The 14,043-nt window shown below is 48.9% G+C and overlaps 1 protein-coding gene across 6 annotated transcripts in view; it reads left to right on the top strand.

Moving 5' to 3' along the window:
- hivep2a (HIVEP zinc finger 2a) overlaps positions 1–14,043 on the top strand; it is a 342,236-nt gene that overhangs the window by 136,073 nt on the left and 192,120 nt on the right. Inside the window, exon 1 of one of the 6 annotated variants that reach the window (XM_072513925.1) lies at positions 1,051–1,302. The exons of the other annotated variants lie outside the window; for them this stretch is intronic. The gene's annotated coding sequence lies outside the window, so the exon portion shown is untranslated. Of the gene's footprint in view, positions 1–1,050; positions 1,303–14,043 lie in introns of those variants that run through there. 6 annotated transcript variants of the gene reach the window in all.

The following is a 14,043-nucleotide window of genomic DNA, read 5'->3' as shown; positions in this document are numbered from 1 at the left end:
GAGAGCGGAGAGAGAAGGAAAGAGAGAGGGAGAGGGGATGACAGAGAGGAAGGGGATGACAGAGAGGAAGAGGGAAAGTGGATGGAGGGAAGGAGAAAGATGGAGACAGAGCGAGAAAGGAGAGAGGGGAAAGAAAGCGAGGGAGCAGGAAAAAGAGACACACATAGATGAATAGGGAGAGAAAGGGTGAAAAGGGAGAGAGAAAGGGAAAAAGGGGCTGAAGGAACAGAGAGAGTGGAAAGCAGCAGAGGGAGAGAGGAGGGGAAGGGGAAGAGAGACAGAGGGAGAGAAAGTGTTGAGACAGTGAGGGAAAGAATGAAATGAAAATCGCTTATTGTCACAAGTAGGCTTCAAATGAAGTTACTGTGAAAACCCCTAGTCGCCACATTCCGGCGCCTGTTCGGGGAGGCTGGTACGGGAATTGAACCGTGTTGCTGACCTGCATTGGTCTGCTTTAAAAGCCAGAGATTTAGCCCAGTGTGCTAAACCAGCCCCAGTGAGAGGGAGGGGGGGGGGGGAGAAAAGGGGGGGGGGGGAGAAGAGGGGGTGAAAGAGGGAGAGACAGAGAAAGAGCGTAGTGAATATTGCCCATATCAGCTGCCCCCCTCCCATGCAGAGTTTGCTTTGAATACAGTATTTCATTCATGAAATATATACATTCTGTGAGCAGAATAAATACTTTTCCCCAGTCCTGAATTGGCACCCTTTAGTTGTAGGGTACAGCAGCGGCAGCGGGACCTGTGCAGTTGCTGAACAATTTCAGTGTAAACATGTCATTTCGAAATAAAACCGCTCAGATGACAGCCTGGCTTACCTGTCAGCATGGATAGTTTGTGATTCTGGTCAGGCAGTGTGCCTGTGAGTCAGTGCCAGAGGCTGGTCGGTTGTCGGTACTGCCCTGGCGAGGGCCCTATAGCTATTTCTGCCTGTGGATGTGCATCATGACTGGGTATTTTCTCTGATGGGAGCTTACATCAGTGGCGTCTAGGGGCACACACACACGCATACACACACACACTCTCTCTCTCCGCTCAGCCACTGCCTGGTGATTGATAGCAGAGCCCCGAGAGCTCACACTTGGTGACCTCAGAGATTGGACAGGAGGAATTTCCAGGATGCCTTTGAATGATTAAAGATTAAAGAGGTCGCTGTGCCTGGCTGTAAACAGAGATTGTCACATTATCTCTGCAGTTCTGCTACCCCTTGACTTTTATAATAAGGGGGGGGGGGGGGGGGTCGGACTCAGGAAGTGCTTTCGTTTTACTGGGCTATACACGCCGGCTTTTCACGGAACCTGGAAAGGTAAAGAAACATCTTTATTTTCGCTTTCTTTCACCCCGAATGTCTGAGTGAAGTGGATTTGAAGATGCACAGTTTTAACTGGGTGTTATGCGAGCCCATTTCTTTTTCTCTCCCTCCCAAGTCAACTTTTGATGTTTGCTGTGATGTTTGGCAAGCTGGGTGGACGCGGAGTTCTGTGATTCCGGGTTTTTAGTACATTTCACCGAGTGGATTTCTGCTGCTGTCGTATCTGGTGGGTGACATCTCAGACGCTGCACAAATTGCAGCTTGGCTTTTCGCCCTCAGTCTGCGATGTGCCGGGTTTCCTGTGATCTGGTTAACTGCACTTAAGCAAGGGTTGGTGAAAATGTTTGTCGATATGTGTTCCCCCCCCCCCCCCCTCTCTGCGAGGTGTTGAGATTCTGCTCCAGTTATCGGTTGAGAACTTTCAGAGAGAGGGGCTGACAGAGCTGGCTGGAGCACATTTAACACGTTGCATCCCTTTCTCCTGGCACTCTCTCTCGCTCTTCCCCCAAACTCCCACCCCCTTGCTCCAGTCAATATTCACCAGCACTGAGAGCGCAGATACCCATCTCTCACTGGAAAACCCAGCCAGTCTCCCAGCCTCTCTCCCGGGTGCATCCTTCCTTTCTCTGCACATCTCACAGGGTGGGTGATCATAGAATTTACAGTGCACGAAGGAGGACATTCGGCCCATCTAGTCTGCACAAGCCCTTGGAAAGAGCACCCTACTTAAACCCACTCCCTCCGTCCTATCCCCCTAATCCAGTCATCCCACCTAACCTTTTTGGACACCCAAGATTAGTCTACAAAATTATGAGGGGCATAGACAGAGTGGATAGTCAGATGCTTTTCCCCAGGGTAGAGGCATCAATTACTAGGGGGCATAGGTTTAAGGTGAGAGGGGCAAGGTTTAGAATAGATGCACGAGGCAAGTTTTTTACACAGAGGGTAGTGGGTGCCTGGAACTCGCTGCCGGAGGAGGTGGTGGAAGCAGGGACGATAGTGACATTTAAGGGGCATCTTGACAAATACATGAATAGGATGGGAATAGAGGGATACGGACCCAGGAAGTGTAGAAGATTGTAGTTTAGTCGGGCAGCATGGTCGGCACGGGTTTAGAGGGCCGAAGGGCCTGTTCCTGTGCTGTACATTTCTTTGTTCTTTGTTGACACCCGAGGGGCAATTTAGCATGGCCAGTCCAACACCGCCCCCCCCCCCCCCCCCCCCCCTCACTGTAAGGCACTGAGGGGAGGGTTCCCTGTTTCTCCAACACAAAATTAGTGCTTGTACCATTTGGCCTTGTATATACATTTTACTGTTTTAATAAAAAGATATTGCCAATCCACCTAACCTGCATGTCTTTGGACTTGTGGATGGAAACTGGAGCGCCCAGAGGAAACCCATGCAGACACGGGGAGAATGTGCAGACTCCACACAGACAGTGACCCAGCGTGGAATCGAACCTGGGACCCTGGAGCTGTGAAGTAACAGTGCTATAAGCACTGTGCTACTGTGCCACCCCAGGTGTCAGCCAGTCTGTGTCCAGCATGTCCCCGGGGGGGGGGGGGGGGGAGGAGGTCAATCTGTGTCCAGTGTGTCCCCAGGGGATCGGTTGTTGTCCAGCATGTCTCCAGGGGGTCAGTCTGTGTCCAGCATGTCCCCAGAGGATCGGTCTGTGTCCAGCATGTCTCCAGGGGGTCAGGCTGTGTCCAGCATGTCCCCAGAGGATCGGTCTGTGTCCAGCATGTCTCCAGGGGGTCAGTCTGTGTCCAGCATGTCTCCAGGGGATCGGTCTGTGTCCAGCATGTCTCCAGGGGGTCAGTCTGTGTCCAGCATGTCTCCAGGGGATCGGTCTGTGTCCAGCATGTCCCCAGGGGGTCAGTCTGTGTCCAGCATGTCCCCAGGGGATCGGTCTGTGTCCAGCATGTCTCCAGGGGGTCGGTCTGTGTCCAGCATGTCTCCAGGGGGTTAGTCTGTGTCCAGCATGTCCCCAGGGGGTCAGTCTGTGTCCAGCATGTCCCCAGGGGGTCGGTCTGTGTCCAGCATGTCTCCAGGGGGTCGGTCTGTGTCCAGATGGGTCTTTGTGATAGGGAAGTTGCACTTTCACTCCAGCCTGCCATTTCCCCACCTGATGCAGTCAGTCCTTTCCAATTGTTCCCGGGTGATTAAAATGGAATTATCTAACCATTTGAATTAAGCAATATTAAGGACACACAGAAATTAGTGCTGAAAATGTAATTATTGGCTATTTTGAATCACAATCTATGGGAAGGAATGATTGGTTCATTGCCAAACAGAGTTTTGACCTATCGCTGTCTTTGTCAGGGCACCTGTGATTTTTTTTTATACTTCACTTCCTTTGCTTCTTTTATTCTCAAATTCCGTTAGTAATCGGTGCAGTTTTGTTTTGAGTGAGAGGCCGAGTGTTGCTGGCAATGGGTGTCTGTGATGGATCAGGCACACGAGTGTTCCAGTGTTTAGAGCTGTGTAGTCAAACAGTGTTCTTGCCCCTGTGGGTTAGCTTGCTGGAGTGGGCAGTGCACAATGTTGAGGGGTGTGAGAAGGTCTGCAGTGGCCAATGGCTGCGAATTATTACCATTCTTTCCCCCCTCCCACTTCCTCACGTGCCACCCCGTCGCTCTTAACCTCGCCACAGATTGACACACACAGGTCAAAGAGCATGCCTCAACAATGGTTTGCATTTTCATAGCACCCTTAACGTAGCGAAACACCCCCAGTGTGCCTCTCCGGATCGTTATCAAATTAAATTTCACATCGATCGACCTGCGCAAAGAGATAATAGAACAGGGCTTAGTCAAAGAGGTAGGTTTTAAGGGATGTCTTGAAGGAGGGGCGAGAGTAGGGGCCTGGGGGGGGGGGGGGGGGCGGGGGGGGTGCACATAGAGGTTTAGGGAGGGAATTCCAGAGTTTAGGCCATCAACTGTTAAGCACATGGCTACCAGTGCTCGACCAATCAGAACCAGGCTTTTGTGAGAGGCCAGAATTCGAGGGATGCCAAGATTGCGGGCACGGTGGCACAGTGATTAGCACTGCTGCCTCGCAGCACCAAAGACCCAGGTTCAATTCAATCCCCGTGTCTGCGTGGCTTTCCTCCGGGTGCTCCGGTTTCCTCCCACTGTCCAGAGGTGTGCGGGTTAGGTGGATTGGCCATGCTAAATTGCCCTTAGTGTCCAAAGATGTTCAGGTTAGGTGGGGATAGGACGGAGGGAGTGGGCTTAGCTAGTGGTGCTCTTTCGGAGGGTTGGTGCAGAAACGATGGGCCGAATTACCTCCCTCTGAAATGTAGAGATTCTATGATTTGAGAGGGCTGTAGGACAGGAGCAGGCTACAGAGGTAGGGAGGGGTGAAGGGGAAAGGCAGGTCGAGGAATGGGCTGCCTTTGCATTTCAAAGTAAATTGTCCGCACATATTGTGCACTCAGAGAGACTTCATTGATAAAAAATGGAGGCAAAGACCTGGGAGGGTCGGGGGAGTGTTGGTTTCATTGACTCACCCAAAAAAGGGATGGTGAAAGATAAGATGACACCGTCTACAGGAATCGCTGTGAGAGTTTAATAAGATGGTGACAATATTCAGTTGTGCGTTAGAGAGCCATGCCCCCTTAATTGAGCAGAATCATCTTTTTGAAAGGCTGAAATTAAACTCTTGTACCTTCATTAGTGGGTGTTTTGGAGTTGGTTGAAGATAGTACTTTTGACTGCACTATCGTAGGTATTGTTGTTCAGGTGAGATGTTAAGGTAAGGCCCTCGTCTGTTCACTCAAGTACAATTTCCCACTGCACTATTTCGAAGAAGGGCAGGGGAACTATCCTCAGTGTCTTGGCCAATATGTACCCCTCAACCAATTTCATTACAGACAGATTATTCGGAAATTCATCACATTTTTGTTTGTGGGAGCTTGCTGTGCCCAAACTGTCTGCCTTGTCCCCTGTATTACAACAGCGACGGCACTTTGGAAGTACTTCATTGGCTGTGAAGCGCTCTGGCATAGCTTGAGTCTGAGAAAGGTACTGTATAAATGCATGTCTTCATTTCTTTTGGACTTGTGCAGTGCATGCAGAGATGGTGAAATCTCTGCACCTGTCATAACTGGATTCTAACTACTGCCTTCTGTCACGATGAAGCTATTTTTGTGCAGTGTAAATTGCGAAGCTTGCCTATTATAATGAACCCTTACCTGTTTATAATGCAAACCCTGCCTTTTAAGTATGTGTCAGGCTGAGTGTGTAAATGGCAGACTGGTGATCGGTAGCAGTTGTTTTCGGTCGGCGCACTGACTGGATTTGTTTAAATTGATATTAACAGAAGAATTATTTAAGTTCATCAAAGAATAAATGGCGGGTCAGATCCACGAGTACATTAGTGCTATGGGCTGTGTTTCGGGCATTGGGTTCTCTCTCTGCCTTGCGTTCCGGGTCGGCTAAGCATTGTGACCTGTTGCCAAGGCCCAAACTGGACGAGTATGCGGGATAGGACAGGGTGGGTGCGGGGAGATGGGGGACTTGGGGATGGGGGGAAAATCACATCCAGCCTTGAGGCTCGACAACTAGTGGTTCCAACAGAAAAATGCGATGGTGCTGAATGTGGATGGCCATCTTCAAAAATCACCAAGGTGGCTCTTGTATCCATTTTGGAGCTTGGTGACTTTTATGTTGGATGCTCAAAAGCTGGCAAAGGTTGGTCTCACAACGTTATGGCTGACAATGTCGACTCTGAACTCGGGTATGGATGGGGAGGCAGAATATGAAATGAGAACCTCCATTTCATGGACAGTTATTCGGTGCTCTCCGTGTTGTAACATATTTATTAATTCGTCATGTTCTGCCTGCAGAAATGGATCCTCGTGTCACTCAAGTGACTCATCCTTGAATGGTGAAATTGCAATAACTGTTCACAAATCCTCAATCAATCGCATGTAGGAGCCTCGGAACAAGGGAACAAAAATAGACCATTTATCTCCTCTCATCTATTCTGCCACCTGATAGGATTATGGCTGATTTGTGACCGAATGCACATGTTCTCATTTAAGGGGTATGTGTGCACTTGTGTGTGTGTGTGCAGATATGGATGTCAAGTTAAGATAGGATTGAATCATGCCCCATGACTGAGTAAAGATGAGGCAACTAAAATCAGATTAAGCAATTGAGGAATACAAAGAAAGTAGAAATATGCTCAAGCAGGGAGTTAGGAGGACAAAAAGAGGTCATGAAATGTCCTTGGCAGACAGGATTTTGGAGAATCCCAAGGCATTTTATACATATATTGGGAACAAGAGGGTAGCTAGAGAAAGAGTTGGTCCACTCAAGGACAAAGGAAGGAAACCAGAGGAAGTAGGTGAGGTCCTTAAATGGGTATTTTGCATCGGTAATCACAAGGGAGAGGGACAGGTTGATTGGTGGTGTCTCAGAGGGATGTGTAAACACTTTAGAACAGGTCGTTATTACGAGGGAGGAAATGTTAGGTGTGTTAAAAAGCATCAAGGTAGACAAATCCCCAGGGCCAGATGGCATCTATCCCAGATTACTGAGGGAGACAAGAGATGAAATCACTGGGCCTCGAACAGAAATCTTTGTGTCCTCGTTGGCCACAGGTGAGATCCCAGAGGATTGGAGGATAGCCAATATTGTACCGTTGTTTAAGAAGGGTTGCATGGATAATCCGAGTAATTATAGACCAGTGAGCTTGACGTCAGCGATAGTGAAATTGTTGGAAAAGATTCTCAGAATTAGGATCTATGCACCGTTAGAAGTCTTATTAGCGACAGACAGCATGGTTTTGTACGAGGAAGGTCATTCTCACTAATTTGATTGAGTTTTTTAAGGAGGTGACAAAAATGATTGATGAGGGCAGGGTTGGGGATGTTGTCTACATGGACTTTAGTAAAGCATTTGATAAGATCCTTCATGGCAGGCTGGCACAAAAGATTAGATCACATGGGGTCAGGGGTGAACTAGCTGGATGGATCCAGAACTGGCTTGGCCATAGAAGACAGAGGGTAGCAGTGGAAGGGTGTTTTTCCGAATGGTGGTCTGTAACTAGTGGTGTTCCACAGGGATCAGTACTGGGATCTCTGCTCTGTATAATATATATGAATGACTTGCAAGAAAACGTAGCGGGTCTGATCAGCAAGTTTGTGGATGATACTAAGATTGCAGGAATTGCGGATAGTGATGAAGATTGTCAGAGAATACAACAGGATATCGATAGGCTGCAAATTTGGGCAGAGAAATGGCAGATGGAATTTAACCCAGACAAATGTGAGGTGATGCATTTTGGTAGATCCAATTCAGGTGGGAGCTATAAAATAAATGGCAGAACCATCAGGAACATAGAGACACAGAGAGATTTGGACGTGCAGGTCCACAGATCCTTAAAAGTGGCAGCACAGGTGGAAATGGTGGTCAAGAAAGCACATGGCATGCTTGCCTTCTTAGGACGGGGTATCGAGTATAAAAGCTCGAAAATTATGTTACAATTATATAGAACGTTGGTTAGGCCACAATTGGAATACTATGTCAAATTCTGGTCACCACACTACCAGAAGGACGTGGAGGCTTTGGAGAGAGTACAGAAAAAGTTTACCAGGATGTTGCCTGGTATGGAGGGTATTAACTATGAGGAGAGATTGAATAAACTGGGATTGTTCTCCCCAGAGAGATGGAGGCTGAGGGGCGACCTGATAGAAGTTTATAAAATTATTAGGGTATCGATCGGGTGAACAGTTGGAGGCTTTTTCCCTGGGTGGAAATGACATTTACAAGGGGGCACAAGTTCAGGCTGAGGGGGGATAGGTTCAGTGGAGATGTGCAGGGGAATTTTTTGCACAAAGGATGGTGGTGGCCTGGAACGCACTGCCAAGTGAGGTGGTTGAGGCAGATACGTAAACGACCTTTAAGACGTATCTGGATTGGCACATGAACAGACAGGGTATAGAAGGATACAGGCGGTTGGTCTAGATGGGACACGCGATCGGCGCAGGCTTGGAGGGCCGGAGGGCCTGTTCCTGTGCTGCATTGTTCTTTGTTCTCGTTGTTGACTTACCAGGGGCCACTCTGACACCCAAAGACTTTTCCCCAAGCACAAACCTGTGCCTTCGGAGGAAGGAGAGCAACAAATCAAAGTGGCACCAATGATCCCTCACTTCCTGGAGCATGTTAATGTGGAAAAACCTCCCAAAGCACAACGCAATTACCCTGACGTGCAGTGACGTGCGGGTAAAACCGTCTGCCATATGTCAGGCAGGACCAGTGTTCCTGCCCCGTACACCCCACCTCCTCCCAGGAAGTGAGGAAGATACTTGTTCAGTCTGGTCTAATCCCCACTGGTTGAGCTTCCTGAACAAGCGCACCAACACATGATGGGACAAGTAGAGACTCATCCTTACTCCAAGGGTGTGACTGAAGGCATTATTCCCTGCTCTGAACTGTTCCCTCAATACAGTATATTTTGAACCTTTGTTTACAGAAATGAGCAAGCTGAGAGCAGAATGGGTCCAAAGTGTCGTACATTCTTTGCAAAGGTGATTATTGCAATACACCAAAGGCAGAAGGGTTGAACTTGGCTCCAAACCTCTATTTTTGGATTTTTCGCTAATATTCTGTGTCAGCACCTTTCTTTTGTGCCAATCTTGGCGAAAGAGAAGTGATTTGATTTGTGTGAATTGTTCTCTTTTAGATTCACTGATGAATTTGCTGCATTACATAGAATCATAGACTTTACAGTGCAGAAGGAGGCCATTCGGCCCATCGAGTCTGCACTGGCTCTTGGAAAGAGCACCCTACCCAAGGCCACACCTCCACCCAATCCCCATAACCCAGTAACCCCACCCAACACTAAGGGCAATTTAGCATTACCCATCCACCTAACCTGCACACCATTGGACTGTGGGAGGAAACCAGAGCACCCGGAGGAAACCCACGCACACACGGGGAGAACGTGCAGACTCCGCACAGACAGTGACCCAAGACAGGAATCGAACCTGGGACCCTGGAGCTGTGAAGCAATTATGCTAACCACTATGCTACCGTGCTGCTGGGAAGCACCTTGAGAAGCACCTTGGAAATCCTGAGGGCGACACGGTAGCACAGTGGTTAGCACTGTTGCTTCACAGCATCAGAGTCCCAGGTTCGATTTGAAGTGGCATATACTGTGGAAAGAACCATAATTGACATTAATATCTGAACAGAAGGCTTTCAAGGTCAATGTGTAAACTTTGGCCAGTTTGATGATGCCAAGCCACGAGAGAGAAGGGGAAAGAGGGACAGAGAGAGCCCCGATCGGGTCAGGGATGTCAGCCATCACTCTCCAGGGGCGTGGTGGGGATTTCCAAAGACAAGTGGCCAAGTCACAGAGACCTGGATGACTCCTGGTTTAACCTTTGATCTGCGCCGAGTTAGCCAATGGCAATCAGAGAGAGGGTCATCCCTGGGCAGCACGGTGGCGCAGTGATAGCACTGCAGCCTCACGGCGCCGAGGTCCCAGGTTTGATCCCGGCTCTGGGTCACTGTCCGTGGGGAGCTTGCACATTCTCCCCGTGTTTGCGTGGGTTTCGCCCCCACAACCCAAAGATGTGCAGGGTAGGTGGGCTATGGAATTCCCTCTCTGAACCTCTCAAACTCCCTACTTCACTTTTCCTCCTTTAAGACACACTTTGAAACCTGCCTGCTTGACCGAGCTTCTTGGTCATCTTGCCTAATATCTCCTTGAGTGGCTTGGTGTCATACTCGGATTTATAATGCTCCTTGAGATGCTTCATGGCATTAAAGGTGCGATATAAATATAAGTTGATGTTGTTTTCACCTTCGTCCCTTACCTAGGATTAAGCTCTGAACCACACACACTCATTTGGGAGAAGGGAGAGGTCTATAATGGCACCATGTTCCCATTAAACGCATTGGGCGGGATTCTCCGTCCCGCGGCACCCGTTTTCTGGTGCGGCGCGCCCCCGCCAACAGCGGGATCCTGCGTTCCGGCAGCGGCCAATGGGGTTTCCCATTGTGTGCACCCCTACGCCATCGGGAAATCCACGGGCGCGAGTGCGCCGCCGGGTAAACAGAGGATCCCGCTGACGGAGAATCCAGCCCGTTCAAATCTTGAACCTGCATGGTTCAACCCCTTGGTCGCCATTCTGGTAAGCACAATGTGCAATGCAAATCACAAACAAACCCCCCTTTTTCCTTGGTGTACTTGACCACATGAGGGGGTTAATGATGGTTTCCCCAACTTGCTCTGTTTACTCAGTTAACCTTAGTGAACGGAATTCATGGTAATGGCACACGAGGCCAGGGTGAATCAGATCATTTGTAATGGGAAGCATATAATTGGCAAATATCGAAAGCGCAAAGTCTAAACATGGACTCAGTGAGAAAGTTGACAATGGGTTAATCTGTCTTGGCCGAGAAGGATTTTAACTTTGCCAAGGCCTTGGCGAGGGATTTGCTGGAATTATGGGCAAAGCAGATTAAGGAGGGATTCAAAAGTTTGATGGAATTTGAGAGAGTAAGTAAGGAGAACTGTTTACCCTGGCAAAGAAGATCAGTAACCAGAGGCTACTGATTTAATATTACTGATAAAAGAGTCAGAGGGAAGATGAGACTTTCTTTTTTGTGTGTGGTAAACTGTTGTGATCAGGAATGCAATGCCTGAAAGGGTGGTGGAAACTGATTAAATATTTCAATAGGAAATTGGATATGCATTTGGAATGGAAAAAGAAATGCAAGGGGAAGTGGAAAGCAGTTTCAGAGATGGACCGACTGGCCTCCTTCTGTTTTGTACGATTCACTGACCGCAGTGAACGTCTCCAACAGGTTTTTTGTTCCTTCTGTCGCTCAGCATTATCGTAACAGGAAATGGGATTTATCTGGAGCACCGCATTGACAGACGGTGATTACAATCAGGGTCACTAAGCATCTAGGGTTGCCCTGGAGTTTCCTGGAATGAAAGATTAATCTCAAAGAACAATACAGCACAGGAACAGGCCCTTCGGCCCTCCAAGCCTGGTCTCTGCTGCTGACAAACCGGGGCAAAAAAGTCACTGGGTCATTGAAAAGATATTGCCACAGTGTCATAGCGTCAATATGGCACTGAAGGAGGCCATTTGCCTCATTGAGCCCATGCTAACTCTGTGAGACTAATTCAGTCCGTCCCGTTGCTGTTCTTTTTTTTTGTAAATGTTTTTATTAAAGTGTTTTCCAACCAACGTTTTTACATAACAAAACTAAATGAGAATTATTGAACAAAACAAGGTGGGTGCTGTCTTTATACAAAACAAAATTCACCTTATATCCACAATTCCCCCCTCACCTGAGCCCCCCGCCCCCCCCCCCCCGGATGCTGCTGACAATTACTGCTCCCCGAGAAAGTCACGGAAAGGTTGCCACCGCCAGGAGAACCCCATCAAGGACCCTCTCAAGGCGAACTTTATTCGCTCCAGGCTGAGGAACCCCGCCACATCGCTAACCCAGGTCTCCACACTCGGGGGTTTCGCGTCCCTCCACATTAACAAGATCCGTCTCCGGGCTACCAGGGAGGCAAAGGCCAGTACCTCGGCCTCTTTCGCTTCCTGCACTCCCGGATCCTCCGACACCCCAAATATCGCTACTGTTGGACTCGCCTTCACCCGAGTGTCCAAAATCCTAGACATCGTCCTCGCAAAGCCCTGCCAGAAATCTTTAAGCGCCGGGCATGCCCAAAACATATGGGCATGGTTCGCCGGACTCCCTGCACATCTCGGGCACCTGTCCTCCACCCCAAAGAACTTACTCATTCTCGCCGCTGTTATGTGCGCCCGATGCGTCACCTTAAACTGAATTAAGCTGAGCCTGGCACATGATGAGGAGGAATTTACCCTGCCCAGGGCATCAGCCCCGTTGCTGTTCTTTGATCACTTATTATTCATTATTTATAAAACATGTTCGAAGAAATGCTGTGTGTCGGTTGAATGTAATCCAGTCTGATAGCCAAGACTGAGTCACTAAATAATTGGTGCGGGTAGGCAGTGCACTACAACAGTGGATCTATTGGGGGACCAATGTGAGGAAGTGGAGTAATGGGGATTGTCAATGCGGGGGTCATGTGATGAAGGGCCAAGTTCTGTCAGAAAAACCACGGTGATTGGAGGAGAGAGGTCATGTGATGAAGTGTGTGGTGTTGGAGGAGAGAGGCCATGTGATGAAGTGTGGTGTTGGAGGAGAGAGGTCATGTGATGAACTCTCTTGCAATGTGTGAAGAGAGTACAAGCAAATTGTAGACGAGCCAGGTCTTGTGGGTGTAGTGGGTAATGCCCGACTTCTGCTGCCGAACTTCTGGGTTCGAGTTCCACTGCAGGACTTGAGAGGCGTGTACGTAACGTGGCCAAACAGATCAATTATCAATCCGCAATTCCTCCCAACACAATTGTAGGCAGTAGGAGAGTCAGTCAAGCTAGATATAGAGTGTCCTCCCCCCCCCTCCCCCCCCCGCACCCCCCCCGGCCCAGGTTAGAGCTCCTGATGGTAGACTGGCAACCAGTTTCAGGAGACACTCGCTCCAGAAACAGACGCAAGGGCGTGTTTCATCTGCCAAATGTTACAAGACACGGGAAGCCTCCGAGGTCTAAACCCTAGATAATGCAGTGAGTCAGCTGATGAAGGGTTTTTTATTGTGCAGTGATAGTGTGTCTGTGCTGTCTATCGAGCACTTGGCAATATGTATTAGTGCTATTTTTAGAAGTTTGAGTTGAGCGGCATGTTTTGAGTTCAAAGTTCACGTGGGCTGAATGGAAGGTGCAGCAGAACTCAGTGAGCACGTGCGGGCTGACGAGTCCTGTTTTTGGACTGGCATGGTGATGCTGCTGTAAGGCAGGGTGTTTTTTTTGTTCCATTTCCTCATCAAGCTGACATCACCTGCGGAATGAAAATAGATAAATGTGGAAATTTCCTTTAGTGCCTGAACAGATGCTGCCTTTCCAGCCCTCCCCCAGAATGCTCTGTACAAAATCCTGACCCTTCCTCATTTTAATTTCAGATTGCCAAGCGTGGCAACATTTTTTTCTTCATTCTCTTATCACTTGTGGTGTAATCAGATTACATAATTCATGTTTAACACTGGCAGCTGTTCAGACTGAAATAAGCCATCCTCCAGCTCCTTGCTTTTAACTGGTTCAAACTCTCCTGGCGACAGCACCCTGGACCCCATCAACTTCAACAATCGTTTATATTTACAGACTCGATAGACCGAATGGCCTCCTTCTGCACTGTACATTCTATGATGATCTGGGATGACCCTCCTTTTAAAAAAAATTTAGAGTACCCAATTCATTTTTTCCAATTAAGGGGCAGCAATTTAGCGTGTCCAATCCACCTACGCTGCACATCTTTGGGTTGTGGGGGTGAAACCCATGCAGACACGGGGAGAATGTGCAAACTCCACACGGACAGTGACCCAGAGCCGGGATCGAACCTGGGACCTCAGCGCCGTGAGGCTGCACTGCTACCACTGCGCCACCGTGCTGCCCAGGGATGACCCTCTCCTGATTTCCATTGGCTAACTCGGCGCAGATCAAAGGTTAAACCGGAAGTCATCCAGGTCTCTGTGACTTGGCCACTTGTCTTTGGAAATCCCCACCACGCCTCTGGAGAGTGATGGCTGGCATCCCTGACCCGATCGGGGCTCTCTCTGTCCCTCTTTCCCCTTCTCTCTCGTGGCTTGGCATCATCAAACTGGCCAAAGTTGACCTTA

Source organism: Scyliorhinus torazame, chromosome 1, assembly GCF_047496885.1.
Source record: "Scyliorhinus torazame isolate Kashiwa2021f chromosome 1, sScyTor2.1, whole genome shotgun sequence".
NCBI classification, from domain to species: Eukaryota; Metazoa; Chordata; class Chondrichthyes; order Carcharhiniformes; family Scyliorhinidae; genus Scyliorhinus; species Scyliorhinus torazame.
This window is presented reverse-complemented; position numbering and strand designations above follow the sequence as displayed.